Genomic DNA, 11,053 nt, shown 5'->3' on the forward strand with positions numbered 1-11,053 from the left:
AAACTGTCAAGCTCAACAAAATCTAGGGACCATTTATATATAAAATAAAGTGGACCAAAACTGTCAAGCTCAACAAAATCCATGGAACATTTATGAACACTACCAGCTCAGACGGGTTTTGTTCATAAAGATGTTATGTCTTTAATATGTATATTAATGCAGTCAATCATAAAAAAAAAAAAATAAATAAAAAATAAAAAAAAAAAAAAAAACGGTAATGATGGTTAGTGATCAAATAGAATTTCTATGAACAATAAAACTAAAAGTAAACTAAAAGTAAAAAGAGGGTTTGAACTTTGAAGTAAACATGCACAATGTACAAAAACACAAATGATAAATATCAGTAATAATAAAGCATGTTTGATATGTATTAGCGTAAAACATGTAGTAGACAATAAAGAAGGAAAACATATACATATAAATGTCATACTCAAATGACTACTCTTATATTACTCCGCTATCTTGTTGATTTTATGTCTTTATATTATTTTATCTCAAACTTTATCCTCAAAAATAACTAACTTCTTTAAGTCTAACATCACATTATCTCCTCACTTTTTTTTGGGCATCCTCTCCTCCTCACACAATTCACAATCGACAGTCAATCCTCTCCTCGTCAGGAACATCATTCCCTCCAACTTGGGGTCAACAACACCGAAGGGTTTGGAGAATTTGGTGACCGTTTCCCTCCATCCTAACACATATCCCTAGCACATATATCTAAGCTCTAAGCTCTTCTTGTAAATCTAACTCAGCCTTTGAAAGTTTAATATAGTAATTAGATTATTTAAAGGATATTGACTTTATTAGGACAAAACTATATTACTGAGTTGTCCATTAGTTGTCACTTTGGACTAATTAAGTACTAATATATTAAAGACTTGGCCAACATACACCTAGACATCTTGGGTTGATTTAACAACTTGAAGTTCCTAAAAATAACGTTTATTGATGATCAAATATGAAGATAATCATCAGACTTGTCATAATAAAAATATCAATATCGATATGTTCGGGTGATCAATTTTACAAGATTAATATTTATGTAATTTCAGTCTAGTTTTCGTATGTACTTGTGTGTGAGCTTCACACAACTGAGAGTTGATCGTTCCTTTTGTTTTGTTATAGTTTTAGCGGACTTAATACTCATTCCTATTACTTACATTACGAACTGATGGCATTAACTTTAATATTGTTTTAATGATTTTAGCTAATATTTATTTTTATTTTGTACAAGATTTGAATGTAAAGAACATGTAGGTAGATGGTTTGAGTGTTCATTACCATGGGGGAGTTGGCGGTTTGATCCCCTTCTTTTCCATTTTGTTTTTCTTTGTTTATGTAAGAAAAAAAAAACAAAGAATTATTTACAACTTTTTTACATCTTTGTTTTATACGAAATTGTGTTTACAAAATTAAATTAGTTTTTCTTTAATATAAATGTTTTCTACAATTTTTACATCCTCATTTTTGTGCATGTTTTTCTGTTTTTTACTTCTTTGTATATATGCGTGTATTTCTTAAGATTTTTTCATTTTTATAGATTAGTTCCTTTAAATACTCATTTTCATGCATTAAGGCTGTAAAAGATGTAAAAAAAACATGGTTTTACCACACCAACATGAGGCGTTGGTGTGGTAACTCTAATTATAGTTAATTAGGGAGGATTTAATCACAAAATATGTCTTGGTTGGGTGGTACCTTGAGGTCTGTTTCTAATTGCTACAATACAAGGCTTCAAATATTTTGAATATAAAATATAAAATTACATTTAAAATTTAAAAATGAAAACTAAAGTGAATAAAACTGGGAATAAAGGTATTCCCGAATCTTGTAATACTCCTCGCAGAGTGGACCTTCAATAACTATTTGTTGGATAGCAGCAGCACCACCCTAGACAAATAAAGAAAAAAGTAATTAGTGTGGTGGGTCCTAGGTTTTTACTTATATTTATTCCTTAGATTAGATTGGTTAACACACCTTCTGAGTGGCATCACCAACTTTCCTCAATGTAACATACTCCCCACAACGCAGAGCCCCACCAGCAAACTCCACCTGAAAATATGAAATGCATCATCATCATCATAAACAGCAACTTGAAAATATGTAATCAGTAGATTTATTTGAAGTTGCAGGAAGAAGAAGAAGAAGAAAATACCTGGACACCCTTTCCAGCAAGGAACTGCTTAAAATCTGCCATTTTTAGATCTCCAACAAGCACAGACTTATGAGGAGGAGGAGGAGGTGTTGTTGAAAGGGGGAGTAGTGAAGAGATGCTGCCATTCTGTCTTTTCCACCTCTGAATCAATCCAGGCTATTTCATAATCTCCAAGCTGTATTCACCAAATACTTAATTTCACGTTATACTTTTGTTTTAACATCAAGTTTCACCAAAAAAAAAAAATTTGATAGTTGAAAGAATCCATGTGAACATGAAGAAGAGTCTTTTGTCAGGCGGATTTAAGTAATTATTGAAAAGGATAAGCAAAAAAAGTCACCATTTTTCATTTTTGTATCCAAAGAATCATTCATATACAGAAATGCTCACCTTTTTAAACAGAACATTGCTCATCAGTTTCTCAGAGAGTTGCACCTAGTTTTCACACCAAGGAAAAAAACCAACCTAATCAGATAAGATTGATTAAATGAAATGGTCAAAAATGAGATTCATTCTTATGTACCTTATAAGCACATAAATCTGATGTGACATCAATTGTTTCTTCAATTTGCGGAGAATATACATGTGGACAAACATGTTTCAAACAGTGTTGCTTCAAATGCTCCGTTGCCTCAGCTGATCCATGTACCAAAACCTAATATAAAGTTATAAACAAACAACAACCATTTTACTTTCTTTCTCATATATTTTATTTTTCAAAACAAACAAAATCCATACAAGTTTCAAGGGAGCAACATGTGCAAGAATTGATTTGATGGAGCGACCATCAGAACGTCCTTCAAAATCCATGTAAACCAAACAACATTTCACTTGGACCTGAAACAGACACAATTCCAATATAACAACTCAACAATAGTAAATAAAATCATCAACATTTTTTTACATTTAGATTAAACACAAACTTACAGTAAGTTCAGAAGATACAACTTTTGATGGGGTTGTGTCAAGCATCAAACTAGCAGTGCCTTCATCAAGTTTTCCATCAAGATCTCCACCCACCTAAAACACACACTCTCACTCAAAATCCAAAATTAAAAATTCAAAATAGAATGAAAATGAAAAATGAACTTACAGCCATAGATCCCATGTCCATATCTTCATCCTTGATCACATAATCATCTGGATTAATGACCTCTCCAAAATCATCCCATTCAGAGGTGTCATCATAAAAAGGAAACATCGGGGCAACACTCGAAGGTGGAACAAATCCATCAATCAAAACATCACGATATGCTTCCCCAACAACTGCCATTTTCCATCAAATCATCTTTTAACATAAAAAAAAAATAAAAAAAAATAAAAAAAAATAAAAAAAGAGAGAGAGAGAGAGAGAGAGAGTAAAGGAAGAAATACCATCAGCTTGAGCATGGCCATCAATGATCATTGGGTCGGATTTGGAAACATCAGTTCCAACCACAGCTTTTGAATTTGATTCCTCTTCCTTTACAAGACTGGCTTTCAAAGCCTCTTCCTTTTTAATCTTTTCTTGCTCTTCTTCATATGCAGCTAACTCCTCACCAACTAATGGAACTCTCTTTGAAAGGGTGACTTTAACAGCTTTAGGAGGTGGATCTGACTGAAGGATCCGTGCACGACTACCAAACTACATGTACAAACACTCTAACTTGTCACAATCAATATATATATATATATATATATATATATATATATATATATTTGCCTATCTATATTCATGATTTTATAGTTTCTTTTTTAAGCAATATACCTGTCCCCTTTCCGTAAAAAGAACAAGATTTCTCGAATCCGCAGCCCATTCTACAAATATATCATGTGAAAATCCCACTTCTAAACTGGCCATAGAAGCCAGGACAATCTAAAATTTAAAATAAAAAATGCCAGGCCCATCATAAACATACTTCTACAATAACAAGTGCACTAAAGTTTTTAACCTCCAAATTACAAGTTTGGCTTACCTTTGGGCCCTCTGGGATGTTTTCTAGTTCAGTCTTGTTGATCAGAAGAGTAACATGCCTGCAATTAAATGTATAAATTCCAGGTGATATGGACAGTAATCAAGAAATTATTATTATTATTATATATAAGATGAAAAGGTCTTACTTCAAAAGGAAGGCATTATCACGAGTGTGCTCGAAAGACTTTGCTATTGAATCACTCATCCACTCAAGGAAACTCTTGACATAACCAACTGTGCTTGATGACACATACGTGAGAAAGAAGATAGGAAAGGTCAAATGATGTTGTTCCCAATACTGCAACATCAGAAAAAAGATCATTATAATGTACAAATCTAGAGAAAGATAAAAAGATGTTGAATTTTAGAACATAGCCACAAACATGACTCAGCCATGATAAAAATTGTAGCTTTTTTGCAGACCAACCTGTTCAAGTATCAAAAGCAGCTCCAGTATTCGACCAGCAGTATCCACAGGCAACAATACATTTCCATTGCCTCTTAGAGTGTTCAATATAGCATCTAAAATTCCCAACCAAATAACAAATCCACAAAAAGAATTAGAAATGATAATATATACACACACAGTCACACAGGCTACTTAAACAGCTATAATGAATCCTTAATTACCTATAAATTCTTGATCCCTTTGACGTCTAGAAGGCTGATTACTCAAAGCGTTATATGCATCTGTTATAAGAACAGCTGGTCGAACAAAAGATTCTAAAACTGTTCCATTTAAATGCCTGAAAGATCACCATAGCAAGTTAGAAGAACAGTCTGACTTGAAAAATACTCAATGAGATACGGATGCAGTTGACCTTTCTTTGCGATGATTGAAGTCAACAGCATATATCACATCTTCTCCATCTTTAGTTATTTTCCAAACAGTACCTCCCAAGAGGTGACCAGCAACATGAGGTGCAATCACTATACCCTCCCCTTTTCCTGACATTAGTTCATTGAATATTTCAAGTAAGGAACAAATTTTAATCCCTGAAAGTGGTGAGATTATCAAGGAAAATGCGACAATTCTGAGAGTAGGTTAATCTTGTCACGTTTTGGAAGGCAGAATCAATGTCATCCAGTGTGAACAAATCAAACTCTGATACTTGCTGCAGAAAGAGGAACATCTCTGAGATGTGTAATAACCACTACAAGTAACCAGATAAATATGCCATACTGCAATACAAATAATCCATCGATCAATGTTTCACCTTGCGGGAGAGGTAGTGATGAAGACAGATTCTGTTGCATAAACTGGAGCAGAAAGTCCGAATTGTTTCATGGCATAGGGTAAAGCACCAAGATGTAGTGTATCTGAATGTGACAACAACACGGCATCTACCGTCGAAGCAATCCTGCAACAGAGATTAACAAAATTTAGGGGTAACACTTCTTGTTCGCGAATTCATACAGGCAGCTGCTAATTCTACTCTAAATCACATTGTTCCGACAACTTACACAAATTCTCAGCTGTATGATCCTAAATAAACCATCTTTTCATTTCGCCTTAATAATTCTCGATTAAATTAACAATTCAAATTGCGAGAGCGGGAGGATTACGAGAAAGTGATGAATTAAAAACCTGGATAGAGGCTGAACGAGGGAGGGGTCGAAGTGATCGTTCCAACCACAATCGATAAGAAAGTTGAAGCCATCGATGGAGACCAGATATGATAATGGGTTTTCATTGTACACTCCACACAGTGGCGTCACCTGCACCGACGTCCCCATTTATCTCTCGGCTTTCTTTCCCTAGCTTTCTCCCGAGGACCTGTTTTCCCTAGCCGGAACAAAGGTACGTTGTACAGAGAAGAGGGTTTTAGAAGCCGACTACGACAACTCTAGTACGCAGCGCTTTAGGTTTTAGGCCACACGAAAATTTACTTTGAAGTGTTTTTTTTTTTTTCTCGTAGTAATTATTATAAAGTTTGTAGTAAATTCAGCACGATGCCTGATTTTGTTAAGCAACAAAGAATTTGTTACCAAAGGGCAGCGGTATCAGGTGGTGCCCTCTCTCCTTGAGGTCGAGGGTTCGAGTCTCATCGATCGTGGACGTAGGTGGATTTAGTGGTCAAAATTAATAGATAATGAAGTGGCAATAACTTTAAGTTATAATATGGATTAACCATCGGTGACGTAAGGATTTTTAAGTTATAATATGGATTAACCATCGGTGACGTAAGGATTTTTAAGTTATAATATGGATTAACCATCGGTGACGTAAGGATTTAGGTGTTAGTTTAAGAGTAGATTATATATTATATTGTCGGTTCAAAAAAAAACAAAGCATTTGTTAAAAATCCTTACGTCACCGATGGTTAATCCATATTATAACTTAAAGTTATTACCACTGCATTATCTATTAATTTTGACCACTAAATAAATAACTTCTCCAATGATTGAACTTATTTTAATAGTTTTTCTATAAATTTAACTAATTTACATTCATCTGTCTAAAATGTTTTATAGAACATCTAATTTAATTAATCATTTTTAAATACAAATCATATCTTAATATGAAAATATATAATGTAACTATATCGAGTTTTTATTAATATACCTAAAATATGAAAAATTATTATGTTTTAGTTATAAAAATACAACAAAAAACATTGACTATTACAAATTAGTTATAAAATGACATATCTTTCAAATGGAAGGGGTTAAAATATACAAGTTATCATACTATATTGACTACTCAAGATATATTGAGTGGTAGAAAAAAACAAAAAAATTGTTTGTTCTAATGATTTTAAATGCTCATTTAAAAAAAAATAGTAATACACTATAATTAAAATAAAATAAATAAATAAATAAATAAAAACTTTCATTAGAGATGCTCTTAGCATCTTGTAAAAGATGGGGAGCGGCGGTAAAGCAATTTAATTATAATTGATTTTGAGGAAAAAAAAACAAATTAAGGCCAACCAATCACAACTCACGTTCTTTCATTCTTTCTTCTCTCTTTTCTCATTACCCGATTAACTTAACGACTCTTGTAGAATTTTGATGGAAGTGGTGTTGGCGTCTTGTAGCGAGCTGGAGGCAAGCTTGACTAACGAGCCACTCCTTCCAGCCTAACTAGTATTTAAGTTATTTGGTACATTGTTGCGGATGATTTGTTTGTAATTAATAAAAACATAAATTAAAAAAAAATTGCTTGTAATTAATAATATATATATATATATATATATATATATATATATATATATATATATATATATATATATATATATATCAACCAAAAACACAATTTTAATGTGTGGAATAAATCCTTTGAAATACATGTATAAAATGTGATTTTAAGGTTTGGTTGATTTACCTCTTATTAGGTCGTAAGATGTTACATCTTACTCGGTCTAATAAGAGTGTTCGATTCCAACACGTTTACCATCATACACGGTCCTTTAAAAAATAATGTTAACCGAATATTAAAGAGCTTATTCTCTTTTCTAACCCTAATAAAAACGCATGCCTCCATACTCCATCAAATTGCTTTGTCCCTTAAAGGAGGCTTCCTCCTCCGGTTGTCCTCTATCGTCTGCTCAGCCACACTTCGTCCCTAGCGACGCCGGCCTCCATCATCTGTTTTTTTTTTTTTCTGAAGTTGGACACAAACATAGTTGTTTCTTATGTATTATCTGAAATTGGATGCCAAAATCAGAACTTCAAAAATATATTGTGTTTTCTGAAAAGAAAAAAAATAGATACTATTTGTTTATATTATATGTTATTTTATGTGTTATGTATAAAATTAGAATTATGTGGTTTACCTACTATGAAGAATATTACCATATGCCATTGTTGGATTTTCTCTAGGGTTTTTTAGGCTATTAGGAAAGTCCACTTCTTTAGCTCATGTATATATATATGTGTGTGTTTTCTTTCCTAACGTTTCAATGAACTCAAAAATCCACAACCACCAAGAGAGAGAGAGAGAGAGAGAGAGAGAGGTTTTCTCTATTATCGTTTTTGAAGATATACATGCAGTGTTTTTGTATTTGTTGGAGATCCAGCGGTCCATTTTCTTTGACTTTCAGACAGAGGATTCCTAACTTCGAGACATTCATATCCAACGGTTGAATTGTCAAGATTTGTCTTAAAGCCTCAATAATCTTTGCATCTATTAGTTGTTGGATAGCATCCCTTATTTTGATGCTTATTGTATACCTCTAGTACATCTAGATAAGACTTTGTATTGATCAAATATTCATGATAGTGGATTTAAAGCGGCTCTAGTAGTCATGTGGTTTTCACTCTCGTTTTTTTATCGGGGGGGGGGGGGGGGGTTACGCTAAAATTTCGATATCTCATATTGATTCGTTACTTACTGTTTTGGGTTGATTATATTGGCCATATAACTTGCATTAGGGCTATTTTATTTTATTTTTGGCAATACAAAATACTCTATTTGTTTACATCCTCAAAAGGTTCATTCAAGTAGGAAAGTTTAGTCAAATGAAGCTTATTTTTGTATTGTTATTTACCATTGTGGTTACATTTTTCCCATCAGATTAATATCATAGCTTTGGTTCTTGTTATTGGTTACTTGTTTGAACAATGAAAGCTAATACAAGTATGATTGTAAATTTGAATGGTTCTAATTATCAAGTTTGGAAATGCAAGATGGAAGACATTATTTATGTGAACGATTATTATATGCATGTGTTTAATACTGACAAACCTTGAGATAAAACAGATGTAGAGTTTAATATTTTGCATAGAAAAGTTTGTGGGTATATGCGACAATGGATCTTCAAGTGGTGGCATGATTTGAAACTTTGATCCCCTTGTTATATATCACCGAAACAAAAACAAAAGAAAACTGTAAAAACGAACTAAAAAGTAAATAAACGAAACACTATAAAATTCAGATCTCACGTCGTGACAGCAAGTTGTTCACAACATGAGAACTGTAAAATCCGAAAATCTATATTCAATACAGAAACTTAACTTTTTGCGATTTTTACCCCACAAAAAGGATCGATTAACCTAAATCAATTAATTTATAAACTAGAATAAGTCATTTCTCGGAAACGGCGTCAAAAACTTGATGTGCACATATATACCTACCAGTTTTAAATTTATAACCTTAAAAAACGTATCTACTTATGAACTTATAAGCAGTGTACCTAATCAGATTATAGTATAGAAAAGTAAGTGGGGTATCGATCACATGGAACTCCCTAACCACCATGAAAAGCATCGTTGAAGTACCATCAAAAACAGCCAGTGAAGCTCCTTTTATAACTTGGTACCGATAGAAATTAGATAAAATGATTGTAAATAAAGAAACTTGAGACTACACCAACATTTTGGTTTCATTTGTCTTTAGTTATCTGGAAAAAGGGATTTAAAATGGAAAATATACAAACAATGATGACATGCAAAATTCAAATAATCATGAATTAACATAGGCATTGTGTCCTCTGTTGTTTTATGTAATATCCAAATACATAACAAAATCATCAAAAACCAATAATCCAAATGAAATTGTTATAGTTGTGGCCAAAATTCATAATAAATGAACAAGTAGATCAAGAAAACCAAACTCTACTGACATAAAACATATATCATTAAAGGTGATGCATGAAAAGTATCAATAACCTTAATCTGATGTGTTGTTCAGTAACATGAAAAGGGTTGAAAACTGAAACGCAGCTAAACCCATAATATGAGTTTCTGCTTTAATTTGTTTATTAAGACCTTTAAACGTATATACATATATGTATAAACTAACAAACTATAATTATTATAAATAATAAGAACTTAGTTTGGTTGGTGTTGGAGTTGATGTTTACTTTAATCTGAAACTAAGCATAACATGACGTCCTATTACAAGAAATTAATTGTTAACTAATCATGGGCGCCGGAAGGCTTTGAATTGTCGAAGGGATGTTTACTGAGACTAATATTTACACCAAACCTTCATTTTGAGATTATATCAGAGTGAGAGATATGACGAAAGAAAAACATAATAGTAAGAACAGGAGACATTCACAATTTGAAACCTATTAGATAACCTAGGATTTTAACATATAACTCTTGTATATCCCTAAAAAACAATAACAAAAATTAAAATTAAAATTAAAATCAAATATTTTTTCAAGGAAAACAACCACAAGAAAAAGAAAGTTCAAAACCCATAAACACAGAGACTAAAATGTCTTTACCTTTTCTGGTTAATATGTGGTAGTAGCCGGGAACAATAAAGGCACAACAGTTGAAAAGATGTGGTGATTCAGAGTTCAGGGAGAATAAGAGGCAGGATATAAGGAGAAGGGAGTCGAGATGGGGACCAAGAATTTAGGATTTCAAATCTGAACCCTAGATGTTGGGTTTTCTGAACACTAAATGTCGGACTTTCTGTATGTTTGTTATCACAAATCTGAAATCCAAAAACTGCATATAGGGTTTTAGGGAACTGATGGCGATAAACGGTGGTGAAGGGAGAAAAGGATAGTAAGTGGTGGTAAATGTAACATCCCAAAATACGACCCAAAAATTTTGTTTAATCATTACTAAAATCATTAGATCAATACCATAAAATAAAACCCATACGTCAATGTATCAAAACCATAACAAAGTATCACAAGAAAACTGTATCAAGACTGTATCAAATCATGTCAATGAAAAGCTAAATCAACTCCCAGGACAAAAACTGAAGTCGTGGTGTGTGCGATGCCATCATCCCGAGCTTTTCCCTTTACTTACGGAAGTACCTGAAACCAAAACTGAAACTGTAAGAACGAAGCTTAGTGAGCTCCCCCAAACTACCACATACCATACAATAACATATAAACACATACTGGGCCTTGCCCACTGCATCGGACCGAAGTCCGGAAACTGCATCGGACCGAAGTCCGGAACTAACTAGGGTCTTGCCCACTGCATCGGACCGAAGCCCGGAAGCTGCATCGGACCGAAGTCCGGAA

At 33.0% G+C, this 11,053-nt stretch overlaps 1 pseudogene across 1 annotated transcript; it reads right to left on the reverse strand.

Annotated features, from left to right (window-relative positions):
* Positions 1-1,592: 1,592 nt before the first annotated feature.
* On the reverse strand, positions 1,593-5,959 carry LOC145120790 (cleavage and polyadenylation specificity factor subunit 2-like; annotated as a pseudogene). Its single transcript, XR_013714361.1, has 18 exons — positions 5,701-5,959; positions 5,330-5,473; positions 5,147-5,227; positions 4,934-5,076; positions 4,743-4,858; positions 4,540-4,634; positions 4,259-4,410; positions 4,114-4,171; positions 3,906-4,013; positions 3,533-3,782; positions 3,252-3,424; positions 3,086-3,178; positions 2,897-2,995; positions 2,682-2,813; positions 2,549-2,593; positions 2,159-2,333; positions 1,981-2,055; positions 1,593-1,893 (listed from the first exon to the last, which is right to left on the reverse strand). The product of XR_013714361.1 is annotated as a cleavage and polyadenylation specificity factor subunit 2-like (transcript).
* Positions 5,960-11,053: the final 5,094 nt, after the last annotated feature.

Source organism: Lactuca virosa, chromosome 6 (genome assembly GCF_052849685.1).
Source record: "Lactuca virosa cultivar CGN04683 chromosome 6, Lactuca_virosa_CGN04683_v6, whole genome shotgun sequence".
Taxonomy (NCBI): domain Eukaryota; kingdom Viridiplantae; phylum Streptophyta; class Magnoliopsida; order Asterales; family Asteraceae; genus Lactuca; species Lactuca virosa.